Below are 18,885 nucleotides of genomic sequence, written 5' to 3' on the forward strand. Positions count from 1 at the left end.
TGTTATCGCGGCGTCTAGATTTGATAAGGAGAGAGTGGAAATGTATTCTTCCAACTCCGCTTGGTATTTCCACAGAAAAAAATGCTCCCATGGTAGACAAAGTGAAAAGAATGAAACGAATGACTTTTTATTCACCAAGTAGAATCATAGTTATGAATAAATGCAGTATAAATAAAATTCTAGAACTTATGGGATAAAAATTCAGCGACTAACCGACGTGATCTCCCTGTGAGACTTTTCACTTGGTAATGACCTAAATGGACTGGTCACCCATTGTAATGTCAACGCATTTGATGTCGGTTTATTTACACTATATCTAAAAGTATAATAATAATAATAATAATAATAATAATAATAATAATAATAATAAAGAAGAAGAAGAAGAAGAAGAAGAAAAACAATAATAATACTACTGTTTATGATGATGAAGATTTCCATAGAAAAAGAGATGTTGACCGACTGCTGAGACCAGTGTCTGTCTATTTTCATTATCGATGTTACTTACTGAATATGTATGAATATGTAATATCGTTTGAAACCATGATGCATATTCATATATTTATATTTAATGTTGTCAGTTTATCCTATGTAGAGATATTAGGATTGCTTTGTATTATTGCATCAGTCGTCGTATGTGGGGAAAAAACTAACTATTCAGGTAGAGAAACCCCAATTTGGACCATTAACTTGATTTATAAAAACGGATATTTATACACGTTTATCATGTTCGCTTATCAAAAATGCTTGAAACAGCGCTTGTAGATCGGAAATATTTTGTTGTTGAATCGGAACAACCAATTAAGCCAATGCAGGCATTGTTTCCAGTGAGGTACATGTGGTACGGATGCATAACACAGGGAATCATGCAGAGTCCAGGTCTCCGTTTTAGATTATTACATGATTTTTCTGATCCCCCTGTTTGAATTCGGGCCGATTGATTACACCCTGTGTGTCAAAGTCTAGGTATTAAACACCTTTCGCAAATCAGCTCCCTCCCTGAAATCAGCAGAAATTAGCATACGCTTAAAGGGTGAAATCCCTTCGAATGATGATATACACACAGAAACACCCACATTTGTGTCTATGGTAATGTTATAAAAATCCCCCTGATCCTCAACTAGAACCAGATCCCGTCGGGCATTTTACTCTGCTCCATGGACATGTATTTGTTTTCGAAAGTTGCAGGGTGGAACCAAATGTAGTGCAACAACAGCAGTGGTTGGTCTTGTTACGTACGTTTTTCATTTACCGGGTCCTACCGGGTAGATCTGGATATTTTGGACAGGTGCGAAATAATTTACAGGTGTCTATTCCCATTGAGATTTGATCAGCCATTGATTTCAACACCCTTGCATAAGTTTGGTTAAATATAACGCAGTTAGTATCTTCATAACCCGAGTACTAATCAATGGAATAACGAGCTTTCAGTGCAAGTCTCTCTGTGTACGTAAGAAATACAAGGCCGATACGTACTGATGATTGCGTGTTCTGAAGCAAACACCCACTGGTGATTTGCCTGCATATGTTCTGTGTTCACTTGTGTGACAGAATTTATAAAACAGCTATCTTAATGGATGAAATATATTACTTTGAATTAATTATAAACCATTTTACATTGAGTTTTTCAAGTACACCGAGGCCCCAAAATATTGAATATTTATTTCCTCTGCTATGTTTATTTATCCTAAGGGATTGCTGTTTCCTTCCAAGCACCCAAGTAGAAAAAGCTCAAACAGAAAAGAAAAAAGTTATGCTTAATCAAATAGAGGGAACAAGATCGTTGCTGTTCTCACTGTTTTCTCCTGAACCTGCAATTTCCAAGACAACCAACAACCGATGATTGTCAAAATAGTCTATCTTTCAACATCTCGTGCCAACATTAGGACAAGAGTTCTATAGGATGTAATTTCATTTAAAAATGCTCCAATAATGACGGCATAACAAAATAAACTGAGAGTGAAATTTCAGCAATTGAAATTGTCCTCACAAAGGTGTGGTTTTCTTGCCTACAGGTCATTTCTCTCCCCGCCCCCGAAGCCACCATACATGTAAGGAACTCTCAGAAGAAGTTGATCATTAGTAAATTATTGCCCTTTCCTTCCAATCGCTGTTCTAATTATAGGGCAAAACATAAACACAGAGATATATGCTCACAATTTATTTTGCCAGTTACTGCCCTAGAGGTGGTTGACTTCCGGACAACTCGCCTTTGCTGCACACCCCTCATCCCGTCTCATGCGCTCCAACCCGATCCACGTTTGGTGGTTATTGAGAACTAAAGACAGAGACAACTAGTGGGTAAAGATAGCAGAGAGCATGGGCTGATCTATATACGTTGTATATGTATGAATAATAGCCTGTAGTAACTCTTCGTGTGATGCATGGTGCCATAATGACGCCTCTGCTGTCATTTTCACTACCTATTCAATTTGTTCCACTCTTTAGGAGATATAAAATGTTATGCTATAGCGCAATATTTTTCTATTTCATCTCAGTTATTCGGTCATTTTTTTTTGTTACATTGGTGATATACTCTGTCCATTTATACCGGTGTTAAAACTGGCTGGCTTTTATCTGAAATATATTACGCCCGTAGCGTGACAGGAACACATCGGTACGATAATAAATTGTCTATATTAGGCATAATCTAAAGAAACTGTGCTCTCCTTTCCTAGGTCAAGCGAATTAACGCTGTACCAGTAAAAATACATATACACAGTGCATCTGTCTCGTATTTCGGCGTCACGCTTTTAAAATACTCTCTGAAAACTGAATATATAATTCTGGTATTTATTTACGCTGGTTAAGTTTAGATTAAAGTTTTAGAGCCTTTATCCTGAAACCACAGGCATGAATTGAAAATTAAAACAAGAAATTGCAGGAACGTTTTCTGTTATGTAAGAGTCAGCATTCTAAATCATAAAACTAAACTTAAAATCATATAGGGGCGAGTCTGACAATGGTAAAGACATGCATTAAAATTCACCTCTAGTTCGTGATAACGGATTCATCCGAGGAAAAGATTTCAAGATCTCCACGTTGATAGCGCTCGGGGCCTCCTTCCCTGGAGAAAACAGGTGGCCCACGCAATAGCGCACCGAGTACACGCTAAATGGGCGATGTGATGCATTGGAATTGCCTATAATAAAATCACCCGCGTTTCTCACGTGTGACAAGTTCAACCAAGCGTATCATTGCTATATCTAACATTCTTGTCATTATCATTAAGTTAATGCGTCGTCCTCAGAGCATATCGTTCATGGGACTGGTCATAGGAGAGTTGCACCTTTTAATAGCCTGTTTAATGAACGGAAATAAGCACGGACGAGAAGAAATCATTATTATTAAGGTGTTCTAAGCGGCCGTACCGCCGCCCGCACAGCTAGGTAAGTGCATAGCATCAGAAGAAATTAAAGCACGGCAGTGCTTGAAGAACGTTAGAGGCGGAAGCTTAGTGTTAAAGTAGATATTAAGGCACTTCAGTGTTCTTTATCGTTTGTACCGTGTAAACGAACCAAGAACAGTGGAGAGAATAGCAGTTATTAGGATACGATTTACAGCATGAAAATACCGAGTCAGACTAGTCGGGAACGGGGAACTGTTTGAAAGAGGTATTCAGAAAAGTTGTAATCCACTGAAAGGAGTAAATTAACTCGTGTCAGAATCATTTTGCGGTCCACAGCCATAAACACCTGTTTTAACAACTACTACCTCCAGCAAAGAAAGACAAGAACACTGCAGACTTGAAGTTTGTTTGGAATTTACACCGTGGACGAGACATCTCTTCGGTTGTTCGAGACACGACTTGGTAAGTGGGATTTTAATGTTTTTGCACATGTGTTTAAGCTGTGAGTGGATTGTGTTAATGAAAACATTGAAAGCAGTACATTTTTCATTGTGAACTCTAGAATACATCCAACTAGGCATTAAAATGATTGCGCTGTTTTTATCTGGCGTTTAATATGCGCTTGATTATTGTGCCTAATATCCCCGAGTGATCACAGGAGAATCGGGAAATTGAAGTTTATTATATTAAACACTAATAGATTGTTTTTTAGATTAAGTCAATATATTCTTTCGCGCCTTATCAGGGAAGCGGTTACATTTTGTCTAGAAATTAGTGTAATGATAATCGAGGAACGTCTGTTTATTTGTCAATTTTTTTAGAGTGTTTTTGGTGTGTGTGGTTTCTAATCGGGCGACATCGTAGCGACCCGAGCATGTAATAGACTTGCCGCTCATCGTCGATACTAATACGCCCTGGCCAAACTAAAACCATCCCGAAAGAAGGTCTTGAACTCTAGGTTTCGTAACATGGGCCCGGGACCTTGCTGCGCTTGCAGTTAGCTAACTCATACATATGAACCGAGGCTTAATGACCTGTGTACCCATGAGAGTGACTTCTAAGCTATGAGAATAGTCGAGACACTCGTTCACATTGTCACACGATGAGTGTGATGCCGTTGTCAGAGAAGCATCGGCGATTGATGTGAAACATTCTGTTACCCAATACGCTGATCTTTTATTGTTGGCTGCACGCTTCTTGTTCATCTAGTGTGGATACGTGTGAGGTAATGCAAGCGGTTAGCGAGAGGTGTTCATGTTCATGGCATATTTCCTGAAAACACCTTCAAAAACGAACCGAAGATGTTGAGGTGTGTACTGTTGTAAATACGTTGTGAATATTTACGTTTTTCACGTAAGGAACCGGTATTAATTTTTTTCTTTTTCTTTTTCTTTTTGCCGATTTGTTTGAATAGAATTTTTAGGAATGGAAAGGAGGCTTGTAGTACGGCCCACCTAGTACACCAATAAATTCCATTGGAAAGTATTAGCATAGCAGAATGCTAGAGAGAAAATGAAGGGTCCTATCAGCTATCGGTCGCTGATGTTTGCTAAATTTTGGACATGGCAGGTATAAAGCTGCATTCACACCCGGGACCATATTAAACAGGCGAGCGACTTAAAACCTCCATTAGTCGTCATCAGACGGCCGTTAGACACAACGGTTGTGTTCTTAAACATGGTTATTTTTAGCAGGAAAACATTCTGAATAACGATGGTGAGGGAAACCCAGAGAGTAGGTAAGAACAGACGTAACGTTATTCGTTACATGTATGTGTGCCGTACAACAATAACAGTTGTTAGGTATTAATCAAGAGCGAGCTAAAACTGCTAGGCACGCGCGGTTATATAGGTTTTGTCCTTTTTTATGAACACTTGTTAGCCTACTGGCACCTTGATTGTCTTGAATGACTCTATGCGACATTCTCAAGAAAGCAACCTGAATCGGGACAAAACTGGAGTTTCCATCGCGCACGCTTTCATCACTAATATGTAAATATAGAAGACTTCATGTCTTTTGACAGAACGATTTGATATCTGTCTCCGAGGACACGGAGCTTGATGAAGTGACCTTATATTTCACTTAATGATTGATTACGTTATTGAACTCCTCTTTAGCTTTTATCGCAATGTTATCGCGGAGAATGTGCTGTCCTCCTAATCCGAATGTTAGTATACTCACAGGAGTACAGGAGAGACCTTTAGATACAATACAGATTGCGTTGAACCCATGCTACTAGTATAGATGACATTTGCTCGTCTTTTACGTCTTATTAGATTTAATTCACTTTATTTTCTGAGTTTTCCATGTCAACGTTCTGTGATCACTGTTACTTTTTAGACGTGCGACCAAATTATAATGCCATGTTCAAAGCGCCCTCTCCACTAAAGAAAAATTTACAAGAAAATTTATATCTGGCTGAGGTTGTTTTTTTTTCTGTTACGTGGGTTTACTTTCTTTTCTGTTTGTATACTCGCAATGATTTGTGATTTCTTTAGTAACTTAATGTCCAACACACGAACCCGTGTTATAATAAAGATAAAAAACGGCCAATTGCACCAGTGGCCCGTCATGTTTTATGTAAGTTTTGAGAAATAGAGGGGGAAACCGGCAAAATGGAAAGGGTTTCTTTATAGCTGGCTGTTTCTACAAAGCACTGTTTACATCATTATATGACTTTGTTTCCCATACTGGATATTGTTCTTCACATAGTTTTAACTTTGAGACGACATGTTCTGATAAGGATAATCAGTTTTTACATGCATTATGCATGGTGTCACTCAGTATCACCAGGTGCTTTATTATATTACTCAACCGGTAAGACAGGACATGCAAAAATCCGCAAGGAGAAATATAGCCAAGTAATATTATCACTCAACAGTACTTATGGTCTGGATTTTTGGTTTCGTTTCTTCCTTGTTCTTCCAACAGAATTCCCGTGGAACCAATTATTTTACGGCGTAGAGCGGGTTGAAGGGTTTAATTGGCAGTTGGCGCAGCTATCACCGATCCTCATAGTGGCGGCTTATCAGTCACTGGATCCGTGCGTGGTCTTTGTTACTCATTTACTCATTTACTCTCTTTCTCACTTGCTTTACTGCAATTTCAGGTCGAAGCAAAACAAACAAATTTCCTGAAAGCTAAACTGTCAGTTTTTATAAAAGGACAAGGACTAACTCTTGTCCGTTCCCCTCGAAATATTCTACCCGTCCCCAAACCAATGTATGAACTCCTATCAACGATATAGCACGTCGATGATTCAGCCCTTGGTCGCTCAGCCCTTGCTTAATTAAAGCCAACAAAATTGGACGACTGTATGTGAATTACAAGGCGTGATTTATATCAATAAGGGCATAGTTGAAAATGTTGGCAAGGATTTCATTAAAATGTTGCACATTAAATCCCGGCTACGAATGGCCCATAATAATAGAAATGGTCGTGTTGCATGGCTACTACCACTGGAAGCTGTTTACATACGATATGACAGGCGATTAACAACCGAAAAGGGCCTTGGGTTTAAAAAACTGCGAAGAAAGTACTAATGATATGTTCTTCTTAACATTAATTGCATTAAGGTCAGAAACTGAACGTGCTCAAATTACTTAAAGAACCTGAGGTTTTGTGTTTTCAATAGAGTACCAAGTGTAAATCTCTGTGCATGTTGATGTGAGGTGTTTGAAAAATTGTTGAAATAGCATTATGTTTTCTGTAGCTTCCAGTCTTCGTGAAGCCAGTTTGTCTTCGTTAATATGGAAATATTTCGTTCAATCTGCAATGAGAAAGCTAGAAAAAACTAGATCGAGCGCCTCCTTAGAGGTTTAGATGACGTTTACTGGGACCGGTACTGCAGGTAGTTCATTAATGTAGGCGTAATATCTTCATTTAAAAAGCGAAGCACCAATTTGGGCTAGGCACACTACGACTCCTACCAGTCCTTGAAGCGTTTCACATTTCTGGGTTACGTAGGTGCATTTCCCAGAATACCTGAACAGGTATTGGGTAATTAAGCAAACTAACACGCTAATGCTTTAAATAGATACATATCCATCAGAGGTTTATTGTTTTAAGGCAGACAAAGTTACTCTCCCCGTGCATGTAAGCAACGGCTAATTTTAGGGTTGTTTTGATCGAAAACCTGGCACACATGGTCCACCTTCCTGATTACTGAGAAAAAAATGACATTATGTGCACAAGTGCCATAACTGGAACCTTGTATTATCGTTTTATCTTTCCGGTAATGTTGTTGGTAAGGTAATAGCAAACAACATACCTACATTTACCCAGAACTCGGTATAAATTGAAGAATTGTTGAACTGATGGACATGCCGTCACACCTGGCGGGAATATAAATAACGAAGAAAGGAGTGTCAGACAAGCATCAAAAATGGACGATTTCTTTTTGAATGGATTATAGGGTACCTTTTTGCGACAAAATAGAATTTTCTGCGTTACATATGGGGTTTGTTGAAGTTATCACGAAAGGCTGAAAAAAGAAATGGGGAATAAGAGATGTGTGTCTGCTGAATGAAACGATAAAATTTGACTGGTAACAGTACTGGGTACTGTTTCTTAAAAAAATATCGCTCCCAACTGAACGCTGAAATGAGTTGTTTGACGCTTACGAATACCCCTTCACTTAGGTGGTCATGCACTAAATTGACTGATGTAATTTTCCTTTGAAAGCTTCTCAAACTGTCATAAGGGATTTCATGAAGGGTTATGAAGGCAGCCTAATGCCGAAGTCAACCTAATGTCTCAACACAGTCGGATTTTGAACTGAAGGCAGATTCAATGGAGACTCCTCTCTGTTCTCCAACGAAATCTATGGCTGCATTTGTTCCCGCCATCATACTGATTAGTTCTAATAGTGTCGAGTGCTTTTTCTGCTTCCTTCAGGGGCCCCTGAACAATGTACCAGGCATGGAAGTAATAACATCTAATTTATGTTTTGTTTTCTTAGCTTCCCCAGAGAAATGTCACCCTGTGAGACATTCAGCGCGTTCGTCTCCGTCGGCTTTATATTGTCCCTAACCACTCCGAAAGTCAGACAATGGATAAGAGATCAAACAATAATTTTGATTTAACTTATCAATTATCAAATTCCTTTGGGTATTCAACCCAAGAAACCATATTGTAGGATCGTTTCATGAACCAGGGTCCTAATGCATGTCACTTAAAGGACTGCCCACCAGAGGAGACGAGCTGGAGTCAAAAGACAGTATAAAACATTAATTACTATGGACACGGCTGACTTTTAATCGAAACTGGACTCATTACAATGATATGCTTTACCAAACGATGTTTTGTGTTTTACACTGATAAGGAGTATTCGGTCATTTAAGCGAGGGTCAAATGATATCAGTGCCGTGCACGGCTTTTGCTTCCCCTGAGGATTTACTGGCGTTTTGGCGAGAAAAAAGGTGTTTGGGTTTCTTTCAATTTTGGTCTTGCACTGAGTTGGTCGTGAACTGCCATTAATCACTATCTTCCATTTGGGGAGTGCACCTTTTTATTTCTGTGAGAAACGTTTAAAATGTTAACTCTTACTCTTAACTCCTATCCTGGGACAATATACTTCCAGGACAGTGCGATACGTACGGTAGATTCATACCTAAACAGCCATCTCATCCAAGGAGGAGTGTGCATGTAGAACCGCAATGTCTTCACTGTTTACAGGATCATGTTGTTTCCCGAAGCCACCATTTCTAGTAAACCGTGTTCTCCGCTAGTGTTAGTATCATGGTTTTCATGTACCTTTCACCGATGTCTTGCCTTGCCAGCTGTTCTTGGTTTTGGCGGTGAGGTGGTGTTTCAACTTCTTTAAAGATAACACTACTTCAAATAGAGAGAGAGAGAGAGAGAGAGAGAGAGAGGGAGGGAGGGAGGCAGGCAGACAATCTAGAGCACATTAAATGTTTTAAAGCTGAGTTAATAATCTACCCAGCATTTATTTCAAAATGTACAGATATTCAATAGGCCCCTGATCCCAGTGTATCATTAAGACCAGCTTTTCTCGCAATGCTCTTGATTAGTTGTTATTCGTACGTTTTTAATGATTATGTAATTATGATCTATAGAGTTATATGCAAAAGGTTCGTCACAAATTCCCGACATAAAGTGACTCCCATTACCCCTCAAGCTCTCGTAATCATTTAAAACACAATGCATTCTTTGATAAATCTTTAGCCAATTATGAATATACGGTGTATTGGTTTAGGTGATCTTAATCATTAAGCCTATGTACCCGCCTGATTAGCAAAGATGATTGATGAGATTTTTCTTTCCAACACGATCATGCCGTCTCGAGAAATAAAGAAAGGAGTTAAGTTACAATATAGAGTATGAAAAGTAATCAGTAAAGCATCATTGATTAAAGAGTTTAATTTTGAATAGCATAAGACTTCTTTACTGAGAACTTATCTACGCGTTCGTGGCGCCATTGTCTTCATCCCCCCAATGAAATCACATTTTCTTAATGTGTTCTTTTTCCAAGTTGTGTCGAATAAAAAGAGGCTTGAATCTAAAATAAACTCTGTTTTGTTCTTAAAGCATTTTTTATTCTTTAACATCTAAAGAACAATCTGAGCACGACGGTCCGATTACTGATCGTTCGAGTCACGCTACACCGGAATACGAACATGAATTTACTCTCTGGCTGTAGTAATTTGTACGTACCGAAACAACTGAAGAGTATTAGGGCTGGTTATCATGCGATTTAGAGTTTGAAATTCTCTGTCTGCCTGGTCATTAGCACCTGTTCGAAATATGTATCAACAAACTAAAACAACAAATTCTAATGGCTATCGACCGTAAGCTGATGTGGTTCAACAGCTCAGAGTACCGTTAAAAAACGCATAAAGTGGACAATTAAAACACCCGTGAGAGGATGTTTTATAACTGTTTCCAATGACCAAGACTATCCATTGACCATCTGAAAGCATATCAATTCCTGTCGGTCAGTTTGTTTCCCTGCCAAACACGATAAGTGACACAAACGTACAAGTAAGAAATATTTTGCAGATGAAACTTTCAGGAAAACATCACCTGTCTGGAGCGCTAGTCTCCTTCCCCTTCCTCCTTAATCTCCTTTCTATCAATTAAGAAGATTTAACGTCTCAAACTTGATAGCAAAAAACCGTCATTAGAGCTTACTGAGGACTGAAATATTGGTATCAGATCGAGGGCAAGAGGAACTGATCCAAATGGGAAGGACAAAGTGGTGTGTCTATCTTTCTGCCCTGCGAACAGACCGCATTTATACATCGGTTCATTAGAGGAAAAAGAAGAAATATTTCAACGAATGTCCGTTATCTTGTTTTATTTTTCAAAATTTATAGAGTAACCCTAGAATATTCCCAGATTGGGTTGTTCTCATCGACCTAGCAAGCGTGCGTTGATGTTTACTATATACCGTATAATTTTTATACCTACTTATATTATACATACGCAGCACTAGAGCTTCTCATCCCCGTCGTATCCGCCATTAGCTTGGCTCCTTCTTTCGCTATCTCTTATTTTTTATACTAAAAACATTCCAACACGAGGCATATTACGACCCATCCGACCGATGACCAAAGGCAAAACCTGTGTCGAAAGTAAAAAAAAAAAAAAAAAGACTCCAAATACGAGCAACATCCCAAGTACTATCCTATCCATTTTACGATAATTTTTGCGCCCGCTAACTGTGTTTACGTAGTGCCCGATGTAAGTGCTCATTACAGCCTCTGTATGGCATTTACTTAATTAATAATAGTCCTACCAGTAAATTCGTAGAAGACGATAGACAACAAAATCATGTTTTTGCAAGTCGATAAAAACGTTTTTATATTAGTCTGTGTAATTGTCTCGAGTGAAAGCCACTAAATATTCTTTATTATGCGTAGTTAGAAGTAAACATGTGTGACCCTAGTAAAATTCGATCCATGGCAGCAAGTTTGTAACTGCAGACTTATGCTACATGTACTAGAATATACTGTTACTACTTATACTTGAATTCCTGGGTTATACGGATCCCTCGATCAAGGAAAACCAATAACTTACAGTGTATGGACATTTTCTTGGGCACAGGTTAGGTAAACGGAAGAGGTGTTGATTCCACCCGCCGCGCGTGCACTCCGGAGAGAATTCCTGCAGCACACACCTGCATCCGAAATTTCAACTAAATTTGATTCATTGATACGAGCGATTATAAATAGTCCCAAGTTGTACACATTAGTCATGGTGAATATCAAGGACAACAATCTTCGGGAAAGTGGGGGTGGGAGGGTGGGCTGGCTCAAAATTAAACCCTAAATAATAGCTTTCTATGAGAAACAGAGGGGTTACAGTGGGTTTTATGTCAATCATCGACAAAGTGCATTGCAACTACCGATCATACAAGTGGAAATAATTTTGATCACAAAGAGCAATGCCTTTCAAAAGCCATTCAATACCTATGTTTTTTTTTTTTTTTTTTTTTTTTTTTGCGGGCATGTTACCTAAAAAAACTCGCTACCTTTCAAAACATCGTCTGATGATAACCATACCATTCTTGCCCGCATTGCGGTGAGAGTTATCAGAGTGTGGCGGATTTTTTTCAGATTCCAGTGACCTCCTTTAGCACCGACAGTATGCACGCATTGAGCGATGCGGGCTAACATGTAATGTTATAAAACTGCAACAAATACTTCAAAAATTCAAACCAACTGCGCATTTTCTTCTGTGTTGGCACTAATCACCCTGAGCACTGTCTTTTCAAATTCATTTATTTCATTCCCTTATTAAATATAAATGAATCCTGCTTTTTTTTCCGTTCTGTTGCATCTCTCTCTCTCTCTCTCTCTCTCTCTCTCTCTCTCTCTCTCTCTCTCTTTTTTTCTCAAGATGACATGAGAGTTACAGTGTAACTCTGCGGCAGTTGGTGGAAGTTAAAATTGAGCGAAGATTCATTTTGGCCTTTCTCTGTCCACCTCAAATGAACCGAGCACACATAAACTATATGAAATCATCCTACTGAAAAGGGACACTTCCAAATTAGCATGAGGTATTTTTTTCTTCGATTTGTAGCTCATGTGTTCAGGAGTGGCCGTCCGAAAAGAATCTCAATAGAATTTCATTAGTTGTGGCTGCTGAGAACAGGAGAGAAAAGTTAGGCTAGAACGACAACAGGGTATACTCAGTCAACTACAAAATATTTCAGCGTATGTGTATCATATACGATAGGTTGGAGATCGTGCCATCTATTAATGAATGAAAGTAATACTAACAGAGCACCAATAAAATGCCATTGCAGCTAATTAAATCACCATTATTGTGATGTATGTTATCAATATCTATAAACAGATCTATTACCCGACTTTGGCACCGCCATTGTGCCAGGCAGTGGAGAGCAAACTGCAACATTTTGCTGTTGTGCCCTGTATACATACACATAAATATTTCTTATTATAAACCCCATGAAAATTATAGCGAATTATTTACTAATTTGACATTAATAGCCCACGAAGCCGACTGTGTGGGTAGCTTTGTTTGATGATCAAACAAACGAAATTAAAATGTGAAATCCTCCGCATTTAAGTTACATGTGCAGCCGCCAGTATGTTTCTGGACGTGCCATTTGTTAGTCTCTCCCACCGATGGTAGGCTCGACAATTGCTGTTACTCACTGATATATATATATATATATATATATATATATATATATATATATATATATATATATATATATATATATATATATATATATATATGTCTGTGTTCACATCACATGTATATAGTATAGGTATACAAGTTGAACCTGGTATGGACACATCGTGACGCTGAAGTTGTACAGAGGCACAAGTAGTTGTTTTAAACTATCGGACTGCCCCGCAGTGGTGTGATCAAGTGTCAAAAGGTTACACTTGGAGTGTGCCAGGGTAATTGTCAGATTGATCATGTGTGACAGGAATGGTAGTCCTAGGAATGGAAGTCCGGGGTCCCATGTGATTAGTAAAGGTTAGTTGAAGTGTTGAGGTTAGTATGTCACCTGTGCAAATCAATGGGGAACGGACTACGGTTCCTAGCGGAGTTCCATTCCTGTTACACCGGTCTGAGGGTGTGGACTGGGTGACATCAGTTTGCACCCCTCCCACTTCTTTATGTTTATCCCTAATCGCTGGGATAGGTTTATGTATAGCCTGGTGCATAAGGGCGTGCTCGACGAGAAGTCGTAGTCATGCGCTACTGCGTGAACGTGCTTCGGATGTTATTTCTCACCTTATATTGCAAAAAGGCTCTGCTTCAATGTGCATAAAATACCACCCGTCACTTGACATTATTTTAGTTTCCTGGGTAATACGTTTGCCTATGATACATGAGGGCTCACCGCGTGAGTGAGTAACTAGGGAACATACAGAATGTAAAGCTTATGGTATGCCACTGTTGAAGAGTATCATATGTCGCAGATGAAGCTATCCATAATTATCAACTTGACATAATGAGCCTTTAAACCCACTGAAAGCTGTTTAAGAGCGTGTTGATGGAGGTTTCATACGAGCTGCTCTTTGGACCAGTCGGTATACTGATGACAGTGAGAGACACGCAACAATATCGTTCATTTAACAAGATTACTATTTACAGCAACAGCAGCCGCTGCCGGCTGTGTCACAGAGATAGCACGATATATACACATGGAATGTGACAAAAAACAGTCAAAAGGCAGGCGATGGATTGTCGTTGAGTGAATTGCAACCCAAAACATCTCGTGTCTGAATATATATGATGATAGGTGAGTGGATATTCTAATACACCAATCGGGAAATCGGGATAGGGTAAGGGATCGGGTGTGAGGACTGTTTAGTTTGGCAGATGGTGAGGATGTACAGACACGGTGGTATTTGTCTCACCTCTATGGTATAGTTGACTCAAGGATAAAGCTCCTGGTGAACCAGAGTCATTCCAGTGAGGCATGTCCTCAAATGTAAACGGTGTGTTAAAATTCCACCTACACTTTTTATCGGGACCCAGTGGCGGATTTAGAGGGGGATTGGGGGGGGGGTGCTGACCCCCCCATCGGTTTCTGAAAAAAGTCACACTAATATTCCCCTCTTGAAATTGGAATTTTGACTAGCTGATTCATAGTTCTTAACCGTATCGAATGGCACCGTTTTTCCACCAAAACACTCCAAGGGGGCCGAATGTCGGCTTCGTATCCGAGGCCCGTCATTCCTAAAAAACCGGACCCCCCCTTCAAATAATCCTGGATACGCCCCTGGGATCCACTCACTTCCCTATTATAGAGCTACTATAGACAGCCTCCCGAAAATGATTAATATAAATCAAGAATGGTTATGATAGTTTTGTCAACTAGGAAGTTGAAAAAAAGGAAAGATTCTTATAACTTGCTGGACGTTATTATCTTCTCACTTTGAGTGCGTACCACAGTATGCACCTTTATACAACAGACTCACGACTATTGTAAGGCACCTTCAATATGTGGGGCCTATTATTCATATCAATGAAAATGATAGTTTTGCTGTTGATTAGCATAATATGATATAAAGAGGGTTTTCTAAAACGCGGTTATACATATGTATGGGGTTGCGACTTGAGATTCTTCATGGCAAGAAGTAGCAAAGAAATGAGACTGGGCTGGCAAAAAGTTCAAAATTTTAGAGATGGGATTTGCATAGTGTATGGAATGTGTGGAAATGTGAGATTGAAATTAGACTTTAAAATGACAAAAGGAAGTAAGTCGCGATTGAAATACATCTGATGGAGCGTTTCTCCGCTAACAATTCGCCTACTATGCCTTTGAAAAACCCACTCACTTGGTGACAAATATCACTTATGGGCGAGGTAAGATTGTCTTTAAACTTGGCTATGTCAGCTGTAGAGGCTTGCCCATAATTGTATGAGTTAGACTGTCAGGTCTGATATTAAGTATCCGTTTACTCTTATGCGATTGAATAGAATGTTTTTCTTCTCCTACTGGCCGGTACTCACGCTAAAAACGTATTAAACAACAAAGCAATTTTGTTATCAAGATTAATTTCATTAGGAAAGATAAATGGCTATAGTTTAGCTTAGTTCCGGATCGGGAGTGTGGCCGCCTCTCCCACTCCGACAAGCAAGTCATCCCAGAAAGCCAATAGCATTACCTAGAACTACAAGGAAAGGACATTTTGAATGCACATGCTTCATTTAGCAGACAGAAAGGCATTACTCAAGGCAGAAAGTCACGTATGATAAATATGTAGTGGATGCTCTTAGTTGCACGCCGAAAAAAATTAAACAAGCACAAATGCTAATAATGGCCATAAGATGTTGTATGTACTCAGGTGGAGTCCTGACTAATTTAAAGGAAAGAACGTCTTCTCCTGTTTCACTATTATTGTATGTTACACTGCCTTTGTGCCCGATACATTAGTATGCCATTACCCATGTACAACTATCCATTTGCAATCGTACAATAACACTGGCATTCTAGCATGGCGTCTTCGGTTCATCTGCACATACCATAAATATGATTGATTGGGAATATGAAATGTCAGCTTAAAGTTTATTTACGTCAGACATGAAAAAGGGCTATCGCTTCCTTTGGTAAACGTACATTTAATATAGGTTTAGTTTTGGAGAGAAAAAATCCATTTTCATGAAAGATTAACCTGTTTGTTTACAAACAGTCGCATCTATTAAGTATAGAAAGTGGTGTTTATTTGAAAATAGATCCATATCATCATCTCAGCCTCCATAGATTGTTTCTAATCCCCTCCCATTCTTTTCGAGGAATCACAACTGGTTTTCACTGTTTACTAAACTTGATGAGTATTTCTGTCTCCGTGATTTCATTTTTAGGCCACAGTGAAATGATTTTATCCTGTAAGTCAATACTTAAGACAATCAATCCACAGTTCCAATGTATTTTTTTTTATTTTTTGCGAACTGTGTAAAAACTACAATAAAAACCACATTGTGAGCTTGGCAAATTGTGAGAAATGGAGACACTTGCGAGTGTCAAATTTCCTGTCCTGGTGAGGTTTTCATGCTAAAAACCACACGGTAAAATATATAGACCATTTTAAATCTGCTGAAAAGCTTAGGGCGCATTTGTCTGACTTATGATTGCGTTTAGTACTTTTCAATGATCAATCTACATTCCTCTGAATTAAAATCTCCCTCTGTTTTGTTTATTCACTCCTGTCGATGGCTACTATCTGATTTGGTATATTTTTTTATTTGGGAGGAAGTCTTCCCGGTTGTTTGAATATCAAGACGTATGAGGCATATCGAAATATCATCTTTCTAAACGACCCTGCATTTTGATACGTCATGGGAATAAACAATAATGGCAAAGCATCTACCCTCTCTCTCTCTCTCTCTCTCTCTCTCTCTCTCTCTCTCTCTCTCTGACTGGGTCACTGACGACCCGCAAAGTTTTGATTTATTTGCCATGTGTCATTCATTGGACTCTTATTTATCGTGCAATTTTCTAATTTACACACTTTGTAAGTGTCAAGCAAGTTGATTTGATAAGGAATTACTTAGACATTTTGAAAGTCTTTGGAGACTATTTCAGCATGTAAACTTGAAATCAAACCAAGTAAGATTAAGGACCTGACACCGCAAGGTTCATGTCGCACCACTAGATTGATAATACTAGAAGAAAATATCAGACAAATTGCTTCGTGGTTCGGTCTTTGTTCTTTTTTTTCTTGCTGAGATATGGGCTGTGGACCCACGAATGAAAAGTATATGTGGCATCTCTAGCAAGTGCTTTGTTACCTGCGGATGGAAGGTCAGACAAATGTGTAAAGCAGGCACATATGCAGGCAGATAGATAGGCAGACAGGCAGGCAGGCAGACAGGGAGATGTATAAACACATAACATTTTGGTAGGACGAGGAGACAGACAAATTAAGTCAATAGAAGTGACTTGGGAGGGGAAAGGAAAGGTGAAGATCATTTCAAGGAGACAGCTTGTTGTTGTGATAGCCTGTTTTTTGGGCTGAGACATTAATAATTTTGTCGAAAAATTGTTGTTTTTATGGATTGTTTAATTGAGCATGCGCGCGCGCGCGTGTGTGAAGGCCTATGATACATCGCTATAAAGGCATGAACGCATATGGCCTGTGCCCTGTAAAACCAGTTTATATTTCATTTCCAATTGTGACATCTACTGGTATATACCCCAGTACACAATATTTTGTTTATGCGGTATTGTGGTTTACAAAAGTAGTCAAGTTCATGCAGCAGTTTCAATATCTAGTCCAAGACCCATTATCCCAAAGGCAACATTTCACATTGTGAAGCTAACCTCTGCGGTAAGTTTCGTAAAATAGTTATTCACCGTCAGATCATATTACTTACTGCTGATGTAAACAAACACAATTTGCGTCAAAGATGATGTTGTACTCATTCATGGGTTATCAAGATGTATTCAACGGTGGCAGTACCTTGATAACCCTTCATTTCTTTGAAGCCCCGTTTCTTTTATCCCTTTGTATGTGTTGTCAGCAGCTGGTTTCAACAGTGCGAATATGTCATGCAACCGTGTTGTGTACCCAGGTGTGCATCGTACTGAAAAAATGTCCATAGTAGTCTAAAGAGACGATTTAGGTATTTTGTCACAGTAGGGGTTTCCTTGTAAATGCAGCATACTAATTTTATGGGATGGGACATCATTTTTGATCCTTATCAAATAGTGGTCGCGTCGATGTCGGCGATTGTCGACACGGTCGATTTCGGCTACTTAGGTCGCTTCGATGTTAGGCCAACGGCAAATGCGTAGGCCCAACGTTGGGACAGTGACTTTGTGCTATCTGGCATAGTTTAACACCCCATTTCCATAGATTAGATCGACCTACTTTGGATCGACCTAACTCCCTGGGGGTTCGCGCTGAATAGCTGTCAGCCGGGCGGACACGAAAGTTAATTGCCCCTTACGGCTTGTAGTGGGCGGGGACGGACACTTAAGGGGGATTATCTGACGGTAGTCTGGTGAGACTCCCCGCGGTGATAGATCGATCTAAAGTTGTGGGAATAGACCCCAAGACTGGGTTCCCATACCTAGATCGATCTAACTGGATCGATCCATCTCCAAGGGGTTTCTCGCTAAATTGCTTTCAATTTAAGCGGCTTAGATGGCTGGCAAGCCTACTGAAGCTGCTAAACGATAATTAATTACCCGCTAGCAGCTCAAGTAGGCATGACAGACATCTACGTCGCTTCAGTTGGTTGCAATTTAGCGAGATTCCCCTTGGAGATAGATCGATCCACATTTAGTACGATAGGGTCAGGGAATGGTCCCTAATACGTGCATTCCTTTTCATTAACTCGTTTTTCTAGACAAGTCACTTTGTCAAATAGACATTTGTCATGACCTAACAACTGATTCTCTTTTACCATTTGATACGTCAATAAACTTCCGTTTAAAGTTCATTCTTTGCTTTGCTGCAGTAACATTAAGATGTAATAGCACAATTATTGTACGTATAGCTGTTCACATTGTAAGACACTTTAAATATCAAAATCAGTAAAGAAAGATTAAGTAATTTAACGATTGTTGAGATAAAAAAAGA

At 39.2% G+C, this 18,885-nt stretch overlaps 1 protein-coding gene across 17 annotated transcripts in view; it reads left to right on the plus strand.

Annotated features, from left to right (window-relative positions):
- Window positions 1-3,350: 3,350 nt before the first annotated feature.
- Window positions 3,351-18,885, plus strand: part of LOC106152615 (inositol 1,4,5-trisphosphate-gated calcium channel ITPR3) — a 72,866-nt gene continuing 57,331 nt past the window's right edge. For 11 of the 17 annotated variants that reach the window (XM_086999758.1, XM_086999845.1, XM_086999826.1 and 8 more), the window contains exon 1: window positions 3,352-3,808. The gene's annotated coding sequence lies outside the window, so the exon portion shown is untranslated. Of the gene's footprint in view, window positions 3,809-5,065; window positions 5,085-13,223; window positions 13,243-13,487; window positions 14,094-18,885 lie in introns of those variants that run through there. The other 6 variants (XM_086999784.1, XM_086999830.1, XM_086999853.1 and 3 more) reach the window with 5 other exon arrangements.

The sequence above is a fragment of the Lingula anatina genome, chromosome 1, assembly GCF_051362555.1.
Source record: "Lingula anatina isolate TDL-2025a chromosome 1, LinAna3.0, whole genome shotgun sequence".
In the NCBI taxonomy this organism is placed as follows: domain Eukaryota; kingdom Metazoa; phylum Brachiopoda; class Lingulata; order Lingulida; family Lingulidae; genus Lingula; species Lingula anatina.